Below are 15946 nucleotides of genomic sequence, written 5' to 3'. Positions count from 1 at the left end.
TGAATTAGTGTTTATTATAATTATTTCTCGGATAATTGGTATTTATATTTATCATGACTCCACCACACAAATGTATTTATTTCAAAAACATTTTTGTTCTAGATGACTAGTGATTTCTCCGAATTATCTTATGACCTGAGACATCACTGTCACTATCAAGTTTAACAAGAAAAACAGGTACCAAGACAAGAAGATTTAAGACAAAATAGATATAATGTATGAAAAAACAATACAAAACCCACTACAAACATTCACTGAGAACTTATATGCCAAATGTGGTAAGTTTTTTTTTAATTAACTATTTTTATAGGTTATTATTTGATATACTTGTATATTATCTATTTTTTTACTTTGGTAAGCAAACTGAATGATAAAAACACAAGTGACTTATATTTCTTTAAAAATATTTGTTAATCATAGCTGTAATATAAAATGTTAAGTTTTAAAGCAATTTAATCAACAAAATTTTTTTGTTTAAACATAATTCTGAAACCTGTTTCTCTTTTCTCTGTATTTTAAGTATCACACATTTGTCATTATTAAGTTTTTCATCAAAGAACCTTACCATATCTCAGAATTAATATTCTAAATCTAAATATTGTTAAAAATTATTTTTAGTGAGCCTATATTAAGTTTAATTTTTTAAAGGAATAAATATTAAACAAAATTTTGTCTATTGTTTACCATGTATCAGTACCAAAATTTTGTCTATTGTTTACCATGTACCAGTAAAAAGGAATTGAAAATGCTTGATCTCTGTTCACCATAAAATGATTCCCTATTACCTAAATAACTAATTTTCAACATTCCTTTTTGCTCACCTGTTAACTAATCATTCAGATAATGTTGGTTTTTTTTAAATTTATTGTATCACACACAGTCTACAGAATGGGAGAAAATTTTTGCAAACCATATATTTGGATAAGGGATTAATATTCAAAATATATAAAGAGCTCAGTCAACTCAATAACAACAATAGCAACAACAAAAACCCCAAACAATCTAATTAAAACAGGGGCAGAAGACATTTCTCCAAAGAGAACATCAAAATGGCCAACAGACACATGAAAAAATGTTCAACATCATTAATTATCAGGGAAATATAATCAAAACTACAATGATATATTACTCCAAACCTGTTAGAATGTCTATCATCAAGTCAAGCAACAATAGGTGCTGGAGAAGATGTGGTGTAGAAGGGATCCCTTATATATTGTTGGTGGGGATGTAACCTGGAACCACTATGAAAACAATATGGAGGTCCCTAAAAAATTAAAAATAAATCTACCATACAATCCAGCAATTCCACTTCTGGGTATGTACCCAAAAGAAATAAAAACAGAATTTTGACAAGATATATACATTCCCATGTTTATCACAACATTATTCATAATAGCCAAAATATGGAGACAATCGAAACACCCATCAATAGATCAATGGATAAAAAAGATGTGGTACAGATACCTAATGGAATATTATTCAACCCTGGGAAAGGAAGGTACACTTCCATTTGCCTCAGATTTTTCCACTTGTAAAATGGACATATTTTCAGGGACCCTGGGTGACTCAGTTGGTTAAGCGTCTGCCTTCAGCTCAGGTCATGATCCCAGGGTCCTGGGATTGAGTCCTACATCAGGCTTCCTGCTCAGCAAAGGACTCTGCTTCTCCCTCTCCCTTGCTCTCCACTGTGCTCTTTCGTTCTCTCTCAAATAATATAAATAAATAAATAAATAACTTATAAAAAAAAAGCGCAGATGGGGCGCCTGGGTGGCACAGCGGTGAAGCGTCTGCCTTCGGCTCAGGGCGTGATCCCGGCGTTATGGGATCGAGTCCCACATCAGGCTCTTCCACTATGAGCCTGCTTCTTCCTCTCCCACTCCCCCTGCTTGTGTTCCTTCTCTCGCTGGCTATCTCTGTCAAATAAATAAATAAAATCTTTAAAAAAAAAAAAAGCGCAGAAGAAGATGGACATATTTTCACTTACAGAATGGGAGCCCAGATATACAAAGAGGAGCTGGATATAAACAATCACTGCCCATGAGAACGACTCTTGATGAACCAATTTCCCACTCCAGTTTCTCTTCAGTGTTATCTTTGGTAGCTGTCCCAGTTTTGACCTAGACTGATCTACAGAATCCAGATCTCTTTATGAGAGGTTAGTGCAGTGGTCCACCCTTTCCTATGTGGAGTGAAGTTCTGTCTCAGAACACAATATTCACACCCTTAACTCATTCAGAAATTAAAGGAACCTTTATATATACAGAGCCATCATTTTTAGAAATGGAAATTATAATTATTTTCATCTATCATCATCATCATCATCTGTCTATCCATATTATATGCTTTTCCCTGAGCTTTTTTCTGAGCGAGCAATCCAAGAGACAACACAAAATGCCTTTATGACCCAGCTTTGGAAGTCATGCATCATAATTCTGTCATGTATAAATGGTTGTACAATTTTATCTTTGATTTGATGTGGGAGGGCCCTTCTTGAATACCAGGAGGCAAGATCACTCTGAGACCCATCGTAGAGGCTAGCAACCAAATATGTTTACTTGAGTTCATAAAACTGAATATTTTATGTTTTTTTAATATTTAGAAATATTTTAATTTATCCAGATTTTCAAGTCATTAAATATTTCTAAATGTTAGGTTTAATTCTGGAATGATATTCCATTGTGTAGCTATGTGTAATTGTGTAGCTATAATTTAGTTAACACATCTATTATTGGAACACTTAGGTCATTTTATTTTTTGCCATTTTAAAACAACCAATGAGCAAATTCAGTGCTAAATCTTTACATAGAAATAAATTAATATGGATCCTTAAAATGCATTACTAGAATTAAACTCTCTGGATCCAATGGCACAAGCCAGAAGGATAAGCTTTGAATATATTGGAGAATTGTTCTCCAAAAAAGTTATTTCAATTTAATCTTTTATTAGCAAAGAATTGTGAGTTGTCTATTTTTTCTGATTTGATAAATTATCTTATTTGTATTTTAGTTAATATTTCTTTGATTACTAATTTTGCTGAAATTCATTGGTGATTCATATTTTGGAGATTGCACATACATACATACATATGTAGATAGGTAGATAGATATGCACATACGTAGATTTGTAAAATTAATGTTTTGCTTTTTAAAAATGAATTCTTAGAGTGTATTACATTTAAAACTATAAATCTTATTTTTAAATAGGCTTTATTGTTAGAACAGTTTTAGATATACAGAAAAATTGAGAAGATAATACAATTTCCCTTATATTAACGCCTTACATTAGTATGATATATTTGTTATAATTAATGAACAATGAATAATTAATGAACAATTATTGATGCATTATCGTTAAAGTCCATACTTTGTTTGGATTTCTTTACATTTTACCTAAAGTCCTTTTTTTGTTTCAGGATCCATCTAGGATATTACCTTACCTTTAGTTGTCACATATGCTAAAGTTCTTCTTGGCTGTTACAGTTTCTCAAATTTCCTTTGTTTTTGATGACCTGGCCAGTTTTAAGAAGTACTGATCCGGGTATCTTGTAGAATGCTCCTCTATTGGAATTTGTCTGATACCTTTTTCATGAATAGACTAAGGTTATAAGTTTTTAAGAAAAGGATTTTAGAGGCAAAGTACCATTTCAGTCACACCTTGTCAAGGGCACGTACTATTAAAATGATTTATCACTGTTGATAGTGACCTTGATCACCTGGCAAAAGGTATTTGTCAGGATTCTCCACTACAGTTTCAGTCTCTCTCTCTTTTACTTGTACAAGCCATATGTAAAAAATGAGGACTTAGGCTCCCATGGAATATCTACACTAAATATTTGTAATTCTGCATCAGATATTTGATTTGTGTCAAATTTTATTTTATTTTATTGCTCAAATTATTTGAGCTTTGGTAATTGACAGGTCTTTCATCAGATCCTTTGATATATCCCTATCAGTCGAGGTTGTTTTCATATTTTCTGAGAAAGTCTTTACATTTTGGCACTACTAGATGCTCTAGACGAACAGGTTCATCTTGTATATTTCTTGCATCAGTCCTGGAGGCAGGAATTCTCTATAAAAACTCTGTGTGTGTGTGTGTGTGTGTGTGTGTGTGTGTGTGTGTGTGTAGTTGGAGAATGATATGAGAAACCCATAAATGGTTACCAGGTGTGCTCACTTCTATCAGGGTGTCATTGCTTCTAGCCCACGTCAGCTGAGGTAGCAAAGACCTACACGTGTTTATGCTAACCTGTGTATATCCACACATGTAGAAATATTTCTATATGTATTTGCATCTATATTAAGCAAAACATGACATCATATTGATATCTCCAAGTCTACTTCATTAGCATATGAGTCATTCTAAACTTTTCCTCTTAGTTTTCTGGAAATTCCCACTCCAAATAGTGAGAAACTTCCCTCCCACCTTCTGCCATCTAGTTACTTAATTGTTCAATTTCCATTTACATGTATAACAGTATCAGATTTGTTAGCCTATTCCTCCATGGGAAACTACTTTATTAACTAGAACACAGGGCTTATATGTAGTTCTCTTGACTTCAGTCTTACAATTCCACTCATTTTCAAAGTTACTTAAAAAGTCAGCACCTTTTCTTCTCACCCCCTTCGGTGACATTGTTTCATACATTTGAAATAGCAAATTATTTTGTCACCATCTGCTTTCCATCCTGGAACCTCTCCATATCTTAAAGGAGATGTTTTAAAATTTTTCATCCAAACTTTTCACTTTCTGTGCTATAAAGTTCTACAGATTTTGACGAATGCATGGTATCATATACCCACCTACTACAGCATCATTAAAAAATAGTTTTACTGCCCTAAAAAGTCCCCTTTGTTTCACCTATTCTTTCAACTCCCAAACCCCTGACAACTACTGATCTGTCTACTGTCTATAGTTTTCCTATTTCCAGAATAATATTTGATTGGAATCATACAGTATGTAGCCTTTTCAGATTGCTTCTTTCACATAGCAATGTGATTTGAAGGTTCATACGTGTCTTTTCGTGGCTTAATAGCTAATTTATTTTTATCACTGAATAATATGTCATATGGATGCACCGCAGTTTATCCATTCACCTGTTGAAGGACATCTTGGTTGCTTCTAAGTGATTTTGAATGAAGATGTATAAACTGTTATGTGCAGGTTTTTACATGGACACAGTTTTTCAGTTCTTTTGGAAAAATACCCAGAAGCACAATTGCTGACCTGCCAAACATCTCCAAAGCTGGTGTACCACTTTGCGTCTCCATCAGCAATGATTTAAGTTCCTGTGGCTCTACATCCTTGCCAGCATATGGTATTGTTAAGTTCTTTGGATTCTAGCCATTCTAATAGGTGTGAAGTGGTATCTCACTGTTGTTTAAATTTCCAATTCCCTAATTACAAATGAGATTGAGCATGTTTTCATATGCTTACTGGTTATCTATTTATCTTTTTTTTTTGGTGGAATGTTTGCTCAGATCATTTTGTCCATACTGAATTGGGTTGTTTGCTTTTTTATTGTTGAATTTTAAGTAACTTTTGTTATATTTGGATACAACTCTCTTATTATATGTGTGGTTTGTGAACAATTTCACCCAGTTTGTAGCATGCATTCTCATTCATTTTACAGCATATTTTGCAGAGCAGAAAATTTTAATTTAATAAAATCTAACTTTAATTTTTTCTTTCACGGGTCATACTTTTGATGTTGGTTCTGAAAACCTATCACTAAACCGATGCTCTCCTAGATTTTTCTATGTTATATTCTGAGTTTTTAGAGTTTTCCAGTTTATATTTAGTCTGTGATCCGTTTTGAATTCATTTTTGTGACAGACATAAGGTTTGTGTCTAGTTTCTTTTGTATGTACCTAAATAAATGAATATTGTGTCCTTTCTAGCATATCAGGGATCGCAAAGGCTGAAAGGAAATGTTGGCTATATATGACTTTCTTCAATGATAAAAACATTTAAAAATCTTTGTTGCCAGAATTGCTGTCCATTAGCCACATATAGTTATTGAACACTTAAAATGTGGCTAGAGCAACTGATGAACTGAATTTTTACTTTTATACATTTTACCTAAATTTAAATAGCTATAAATGGGGTGTAGCTACATATTGAACAGCAGAGAAAAGTGATTTATCAGGGGTGCTGTAATCTTTTTTTTTTTTTTCTTTTTAAGAGAGAGAGAACCAGAGCAAGAGGGGAAGGGCAGAGGGAGAGGGTGGGAGAGGGAGAGAGAGAATCTTAAGCAGACTTGACATGGGGCTTCATATCATGAGCTTGAGATCATGCCTGACCTGAAATCAAGAGTTGGATGCTTACCAACTAAGCCATCCAGGGGCCCCTTTGGAATCCTTTTGATTAAAATATTTCATTTTCGAAATAATCATTTACCCAGGCTTTTCCTAATTACCTACCTTATTTTGAGGTACATTTTACATATAGCAAGTACATAAATCTAATGTGTACAACTGAATAAATGCTTACATACATCAAAACCTATTTAACTGCCACCCAGATCAAGATTTAGAACACTTCCATCATTTTAGAACATTTCCTTGTGCCTTTTCCAGTTAGTATCCCCTTTGAGGAGTAATCATTATTCTGACAACTATCATCATAAATTAGTTTGGCTTGTTTCAAAGTAATATAAATTAAGCAATGATTTGTATTATTTTGTATAGAATTTCTCTCTCTCACTATGGTTAAGATGCACCTATTCTGTGTGTATTACTAGTGTAGTGTTTTCCATTGCTGTGTGGAATTTATTTTATGAATATTCCACATTTTTTTTTTACCCATTCTAGGGATAGAGACATTTGGAATGCTTTCAGTGTTAGGCTATCATAAATAAATCTGTGATTACATTCTTCTACATGTTTCTACGTGTTCTTCTACATATGTGTGTATGTGTATATATGTGTATATATATATATAAAAACATTAGTTCAATGTTAGAAGAGCTATAGGAGAGTGTTCAAAAGTGTTTATACTAATGTACATTCTTATCAGCAATGTAAGAGAATATATTTTAGATATTGAGTAATTGAGTCATAGAAAATTAAATAACTTGACCAATGACATAGCTGATAAATGTCAGAGCAGGAATTCAAATGAAGAAATGTAGAATTATAGACTGCCTTCTTCACTACTAAATATTGCACAAAGAACAAGTAAGCAAATAAAAAAATACCAAATAGACAAAAAAAGAAAAAGGAAAAAAGACAGAAACAGAACTTAAGTTATCCTAATAACAATAAAAAATTAAAGCAATATTTCAGGGAATGTGGTGGAGTAGGAGGATTCTAAGCTCACCTTGTCTTGCAGTTATAACTAGATAATACCCAAATCAATGTAAATGACCCAGAAAATGACCCGAAGACTGGCAGAACAGACTCTCCACAGCTAAATATAGAGAGAGGCCACATCAAAGAGGGCACAAAGGGCAGAAAAAAGATTAGGAGTTAAGAGGACCCACAGAACTATCTGAGGGAGGGAGGGAGGGATGTTGTGTGTGAAGAGAGGAAAGGAGCAAACCCAGTACCAGTTACCCCAGGCACAAGGGACGCACACAGGGAAGACAGATCCCTATAATATTTGACTTTGAAAGCCAGAGATGCCTGGCTTCATAATTCTTATAATCAGTGGGGCTTAACTCCTGGAAATTTAAAAATCAGTAGGCTTGACTCTGGGAGATGGTCATAGGCAACTGAGTCCTGCCCTTAAAGAGACAGCACAACAAAAACCCTGCAGAGGTACATCACAGAAGCAGCAGTTTGAAAAATGCCTGTGGCTTATGGGAAGATTTTCTTACTAATCTCAGACCATGAGCTGGAGGGGCAGGGATCTTTGGGAGACTTCAAGTACAAAAGAGCTGGTGGGCACAACTTTCCTCCCTCACCCCTCAGCCTAGAAATACACACACCTGTGGGTACCATTGCCATGCTAACACTCTCCATCTTGTTTGATAAAAGCACACCCCACCCCCGCTGGCTTCTACAGATCTGATCCCTCTAACCCAGCCAGGTTTGGCTGGGGTTTTCCCAGATGGCTACAGGTCCCCTCCCACAGCAGATCCTCACAGAACTTGCTGGCATCACGTGCCCCACCCCTGCATTCTGTAGACCTGCCCCTTCCAATACACCCTTGCTGGAGACAATCCAAAACAGTGGCAAAAGCCTGGCAGTGTGCAAGTAGCCTTGACAGAGGCCAGCAGCACTCCAAAGTGACTCCTACACTGGTGAAAGGGGAACAAACCCATACACCAGTCCAACTGTAGCCCCAGTAGTGGCCTAGAGGCAGACATCGAGTCTGAGTTCAGACCCCATCCACCAATAAAATCTTCTCAGAAGGAACATAGGGAAAACACCCTGCAGTGTGATGCTGCTGTATCCCTGGAAAGCTCCTCGTCTGACTTAAGCCCAAGGTAGCCTTAGACTAGCCCACTAACAACACAGGGCCCAAACCCTGCCACAACAGACAGAGACAACCATTGCAGATGACGGAACTGAAGGTAAAAGTGGCTCAGCTACAATAGTAAGGCTCATGCAGTACACATAGGAGACACCCATGAAGTATCAGGTTCTGATGAACAAAGGCACTTCAGGGCATTATAGGTCCTCTTCTTCATATGGCCACTACTTTCAAGAGCAGGAGACATGGATGACTTTCCTAACACATAGAGACAGACACAGGGACAAAATGAGGAGAGAGGAATGTGTCCCAAATGAAGGAACAGAACAAAATCACAGCCAGAGATTTAAATGCAACATATATGAGTTATAAGTAATATGCCTGATAGAGAATTTAAAGTAATGGTTATAAAGATATTCAGTGGACTTGAGAAACAAGTGGAAGACCTTGGTGAGACCCTCAGCAAAGAGAGAGAAAACATAAAAAAGAATCAGAGATGAATAACCCAATAACTGAAATTTAAAATACACCAATGGAATATTACTCAGCCATAAAAAAGAATGAAAACTTTCCATTTGCAACAATGTGTATGAAGCTAGAGTATTATGCTAAGTGAATTCACTTAGTCAGAAGTCAGAAAAAAACAAATACCATATGATTTCACTCATATGTGGAATTTAAGAAACAAAACAGATGAACATGAGGAGAAAAAAGAGAGAGGCAAACCATAAAACAGACTCTTTTAACTATAGAGAAAAAACTGAGGGTTGCTGGAGGGGGATAGGCAGGGGGATAGATTAAATAGGTGATGGGTATTAAGAAGGGCACTGCTTGTGATGAGCACTGGGTGTTGTATGTAAGTGATGAATCACTAAATTCTACACCTGAAACTAATATTACATGTATGTTAACTAACTGAAATTTAAATAAAAACTTGAAACAACAACAAAAAACACATAATAAAATAAAATGCACTATATGGAATAAATAGACTAGGGGAAGCAGGAAATGGACCAGTAATCTGGAGGACAGAGTAATGGAAAGCCATCAAGCTGAAGAGGAGAGAAAAGAATAATAAAAATGAAAATAGACTAAGGGAACTCGGCAACAACATCAAGTATAATAACATTTGCATTATAGGTATCCCAGAAGAAGAGAGAGAAAAGGGGGCAGAAATTTTATTTGAAGAAATAAATAGCTGAAAATTTCCTGAGTCTAGAAGGAGACAAATCCAGATCTGTGAGGCACAGAGAGTCTCCAACAAAATCAACCTAAGGAGGTCCACACCAAGACACATAGTAATTAAAATTGCAAGGTAGTGATAAAGAGACAAGTTTAAAAGCAGCCAGAGAAAAGGGTTATATACTAGGGAAACACCATAATTCTATCATCTGGTTTTGTAGCAGAAACTTTGCAGGCCTGAGAAAAGTGGTAAGATATATTCAAAGTGCTGAAAGAAAACAAAAATCTTGCAACCAACAATACTCTATCCAGAAAAACTATCACTCAGAATAGAAGGAGAGCTAGAGAGTTTCCCAGACAAAGAAAAGTTAAATGACCACTAAACCAGTCCTATAAGAAATGTTAAAGGGGAAATTTTGAGTGGAAAGGGGGGACAATAAGTAGGAGTAAAAAGATAGGAAGCACAAAAGCTTATAAAATATGTTTTATAATATATTATAAAATTAATATATCTGTGAAAATCAGTCAAGGGATTCACAAAATAAAAGGATATAAAGTATGACACCACATACCTAAAACTTAGTGCTTTAGTCTAGGTTCAAATTTAAGAAACCATAAACTTAATAAAGACTGTGATATACATAAGATGTTATATAAAACTAATGGTAGCCAAAAATCAAAAACAAGTAATAGATATGCAAAACATAAAGAGAAAAGAATCAAAGTATATCACTGTGAGTGAAGAGAGAAAGAAAAGAAAGGAACACAGAACTATACAAACAACCATAAAATAAATAACAACATGGTAATAACTATGTAACTATCTAATTCTTTGAATGTAAATGGACTAAAAGCCTCAATCAAAAGATGTAGTGTGACAGAATGGATAAAAAGGGAAGAGCCATCTATATATTGCCTAGAAAAGACTCATTTCAGACCTAAGACACCTGTAGATTGAAAGTGTCCATGTGGAAGAGCATTTATCATGCAAATGGAAGTGAAAAACTGGGGTAGCAATATTTATATTAACAAAATAGCCTTTAAAATGAAGAGTGTAACAAGATAAAGAAGGATACTATACGAACATAAAAGAGGAATCCAACAAGATATAATAATTGTAAATATTTATGCACACATATGGGAGGACCCACATACATAAAGCAGCTAATAATAAACTTGGAGTAACCAATACTAACACAATAATAGTAGGGGACTTTAACACCCCACTTACAGCAATGGATAGCTCATCCAAACAAAATCAACAGGGAAACAGTGGGTTGGAATAACACATTGGACCAGATGGATCTGACAGATATATTCAGAACATTCCATCCTAAAACAACAAAATACACATTCTTTTCAAGTGAATATGGAATATTCTTCAGAACAGATCACATATTGGGCCACAAAACAAGTCTCAACAAACTCAAAAAGTTTGCAGCCATACGATGCATTTTTTCCAAACACGATACCATGATACTAGAAATTAACCACAAGGGAAAATCTGGAAAAAATACAAATACTTGGAGGTTAAATGACATGTTACTAAACAACGAATGGGTCAACCAAAAAATTGAGGAGGAAATAAAAAGAATACAGAGACAAATGAAAACAATGACCCAAAATCTTTGGGATGCAATGAAAGCTATTCTATAAGAGAAGTTTATACCAGCACAGGCCTACCTCAAGAAGCAAGAAAAATCTCAAATAAACAACCTAAGCTTACACCTAAGGAGCAAGAAGAAGAAGAAGAAGAAGAAGAAGAAGAAGAAGAATCAGAAACAAACCCAAAACTGGTAGAAGGAAGGAAATAATAAATATCAGAGCAGAAAGAAATGAAATAGAAACTAAAATTTAAAAAAATAAAATAAAAAAGAATAGTCCAGTGAAACTGGGAGCTGGTTCTTTGAAAAGATCAAAAAAATTGGTAAACCTCTAGCCAGACTCATTTAAAAAAAAAAAAAAAAGAGGGAGAGAGAGTTAGAGAGAGAGGACTCAAAATCAGAAATGGAAGAAGAGAAATAACAACTAACACCACAGAAATACATAGGACTCTAAGAGAATATTATGAAAAAATATATGCCAACAAATTGGACAACCTGGAACAAATGGATAAATTCTTAGAAACATATAACCTCCCAAAACTGAAGCAGGAAGAAATAGAAAATTTGAACAGACCAATTACCAGCAATTAAATTATATCAGTAATCAAAAAACTCCTAACAAACAAAAGTCCAGGATCTGACTGTTTCACAAGTAAATTCTACTAAGCCTTTGATGAAGAGTTAATACCTATTTTTTTCAAACTATTCCAAAAAATGAAAGAGGAAGGAAAGCTTCCAAATTCACTCTATGAGGCCAGCATTACCCTGATACCAAAACCAGATAAAGACACTACAAAAAAAAGAAAAGAGAGAGAGAAAGAGAGAACTACAGGCCAATATCTCTGATAAACATAGATGCAAAAATCCTCAATAAATATTAGCAAACCAAATCCAACAGTATATTAAAGAATCATTCACCACGATCAAATGGGATTTATTCCTGTGTTGCAAGGGTGATTTAATATGTGACATATCACATCAACAAGAATACGGATAAAAACCATATCATTCCAATAGATGCAGAAAAAGCTTTTGACAAAGTAAACATCCATTCATGATAAAAACCCTCAACAAAATATATTTAGATGGAACATACATCATCATCATAAAAACCATATATGAAAAACCCACAGCTAACATCATACTCGATGGTGAAAAACAGCATTTCCCCTAAGGTCAGGAAGAAGACAAAGATGTCCTTTCTCACTACTTTTATTTATCATAGTACTGCAAGTCCTGACCACAGCAATCAGAAAACAAAAAGAAAGAAAAGGCTTCCAAATTGGTAAGGGAGAAATAAAGCTTTCAGTATTTGCAGAGGATGTAACACTATGTATAGAAAACCTAAAAGACTCCACCAAAAAAAAAAAAAAAAAAAATCCTCCTAAAACTTATAAATAGTTTAGTAAGGTTGCAGGATACAAAATCAGTATACAGAAATCCATTGCATTTCTACACACTAATAATGAAGTATCAGAAAGAGAAATTAAGAAAACAGTCCAATTACAATTGTACCAAAAATAAAATATCAGGCAGTAAACTTAACCAAGGAGGTAAAAGACCTATACTCTAAAAACTTTAAACATTGATGAAAGAAACTGAAGATGACACAAAACAAATGGAAAGACATTCCATTGACAAATATTGTCAAAATGTCTATATTACCCTAACCAATCTACATATTTAGTGCAATCCCCATCAAAATGCCAACAGCATTTTTCACAGAACTGAAACAAATAATCCTAAAATTAGTATGGAACCACAAAAGATCCCCAATCTTGAAAAAGAAGCCAAAGCAATCTTGAAAATGAAGAACAAAACTGGAGGTATCACAATCCCAGCTTTTAAGATACACTACAAAGCTGTAGTAATCAAAACAGTATGGTCCTGGCACAAAATTAGATCAATGGAACAGAATAGAGAGCCCAGAAATAAACCCATGATTATATGGTCAATTAATCTATGGCAAAGGAGGCAAGAATATGCAATGGGAAAAAGTCTTTTCAACAAATGGTGTTAGGAAAACTGGACAGCTACATGCAAAAGAATGAAACCGGACTACTTTCTTACACCATACACAAAAATAAATTCAAAATATAATGAAGACCTAAATGTGCGAGTTGGAACAATAAAAATCCTAGTAGAGAGCATAGACAGTAATTTCCCTGACATGGGCCGTAGCTACATTTTTCTAGATATGACTCCTGAGGTAAGAGAAACGAAAGCAAAAATAGACTATTGGGACTACATCAAAATAAAAAGCTCTGCACAACAAAGGAAACAATCAACAAAACTAGAAGACAACCTACTGAATGGGGGAAGATATTTGCAAATAACATAACTGATGAAGGGTTACTTTCCAAACTTATACAACTCAACACCAAAACACACACAGACACACACACACACACACAGACACACACACACACACACACAATCCAATTAAAAATGGGAAAAGACATGAACAGATATTTCTCTAAAGAAGACTTTCGGATGGCCAAAAGACACATGAAAGGATGCCTGACATCACTCATCATCAGGGAAATGCAAATCAAAACTACAATGAGATATCACCTGACACCTGTCAGAATGGCTAGAATAAAAAACACAAGAAACAAGTGTTGGCAAGGGTATGGAGAAAGGGGAACCCTCTTGCCCTGTTGATGGGAAAGCAAACTGCGGCAGCCACTGTGGAAAATAGTATGGAAGTTCCTCAAAAAATTAAAAATGGAACTACCTTATGATCCAGCAATCACACTACTAGGTATTTACCCAAAGAATATGAAAACACTAATTTCAAAAAGGTGTACATACCCCTATGTTATTGTAGCGTTATTTCCAATAGCTAAATTTGGAAGCAGCTCATGTGTCCATCAATTGGCGAATAGATAAAGAAGTTTGATCTATCTGTCTATCTATCTATCTATCTATCTATCTATCTATCTATCTATCTAAGAATATTATTCAGCCTCAAAAAAGAATGAAATCTTGCCATTTGCAACAACATGGATGGATCTAGAGGGTATAATGCTAAGTGAAATAAGTCAAAGACAGATACCATATGATTTCACTCACATGTGGAACTTAAGAAAAGAAACAAACGAACAAAGAAAAAGGAGACAAACCAAAAAAATAAACTTTTACTATAGAAAACAAACTGGTGGTTACTAGAGGGGGATGGTGGGGGAGTGGGTGAAATAGGTGAAAGGCATTAAGTTTACACTTTATGTTAAGCACTGAGTGATTTATAGAATTGTTGGATCACTATACTGTATACTTGAAACTAATATAATGCTGTTAACTGTACTGAATTTTTTAAAAATTAAAACAAAAAATTCTAAAGTCAGATTTCTTCTTTGGTTATTTCTACAAATAATTAAGGAAGTAGATATTTCTAATTTTATACAAGTTTTTCCAGAAAATTGCAAAGATATACTATCCAATTCATATTATTTGCCCAGTGTAATTTTTCTAAAATGTTTAAAGGACAAAAAAGCCCAATTACACTCATGAATATACACACAAAAATGCTATTTAAATTATTGGAAACTGAAGCCCCCAATATATAGAAAAGAATATCTCAAACTCAATACCCAAGAAACAAATAATCAAATCAAAAAATGGGCAGAAGATATGAACAGACACTTTTCCAATGAAGACATACAAATAGCTAACAGACACATGAAAAAATATTCAACATCATTAGCCATCAGGGAAATTCAAATCAAAACCACATTGAGATACCACCTTATACCAGTTAGAATGGCAAAAATTGACAAGGCAAAGACAACAAATGTTGGAAAGGATGTGGAGAAAGGGGAACCCTCTTACACTGTTGGTGGGAATGCAAGTTGGAACAACCACTTTGGAAAACAGTGTGGAGGTCCCTCAAAAAGTTAAAAATAGAGCTACCCTATGACACAGCCATTGCACTACTGGGTATTTACCCCAAAGATACAGACATAGTGAAGAGAAGGGCCATATGCACCCCAATGTTCATAGCAGCATTGTCCACCATAGCCAAACTGTGGAAGGAGTCGAGATGCCCTTAGACAGATGAATGGACAAGGAAGATGTGGGCCAGTACAATGGAATATTACTCAACCATCAGAAAGAATGATTACCCAACATTTGTATCAACATAGATGGGACTGGAGGAGATTATGCTAAGTGAAATAAGTCAAGCAGAGAAAGACAATTATCATATGGTTTCACTCATTTGTGGAACATAAAGAATAGCAGGGAGATCGGTAGGAGAAGGAAGGGGAAAATGAAGGGGGGGTAAACAGAAGGGGAAATAAACCACGATAGACTATGGACTCTGGGAAACAAACTGAGGGTTTTAGAGGGGAGCGGGGTGGGGGGAGGGACTAGCCCAGTAATGGGTATTAAGGAGGGCATGTATTGCATGGAACACTGGGTGTTATATGCAAACAATGAATCATGGAACACTACATCAAAAACTAATGATGTATTGTATGGTGACTAACATATCATAATAAAAAATAAATAAATAAACCAATTCAAAAAAAGAAAGAATATCTCATAATTACATTTTATTTATATTAGAAATGCAGAAGTCTTTAAATGTTACATAATCACTCAAGTAATTCACTGTATTAACTAATTAAAAATATAAAACCATATACTCATTTATAATTATTTCTAAAAGGTAGCAAATGCATTATAAAATCCAAAATCCATTAATGATTTTAAAAGGCTTATCAAGCTAGCAAATAGAAGAT

The 15946-nt window shown here is 34.6% G+C and overlaps 1 long non-coding RNA gene across 2 annotated transcripts in view; it reads left to right on the top strand.

Annotated features, from left to right (window-relative positions):
- Positions 1–15946, top strand: part of LOC130543444 (uncharacterized) — a 67329-nt gene that overhangs the window by 12980 nt on the left and 38403 nt on the right. For both annotated transcript variants that reach the window (XR_008958801.1, XR_008958800.1), the window contains exon 2: positions 103–278. This is a non-coding gene — a long non-coding RNA (uncharacterized LOC130543444). The remainder of the gene's footprint in view (positions 1–102; positions 279–15946) is intronic.

The sequence above is a fragment of the Ursus arctos genome, unplaced genomic scaffold, assembly GCF_023065955.2.
Source record: "Ursus arctos isolate Adak ecotype North America unplaced genomic scaffold, UrsArc2.0 scaffold_12, whole genome shotgun sequence".
Lineage (NCBI taxonomy): Eukaryota > Metazoa > Chordata > Mammalia > Carnivora > Ursidae > Ursus > Ursus arctos.
The sequence above is the reverse complement of the archived record's forward strand: the minus strand, read 5'-3'. Positions and strand labels throughout refer to the sequence as shown.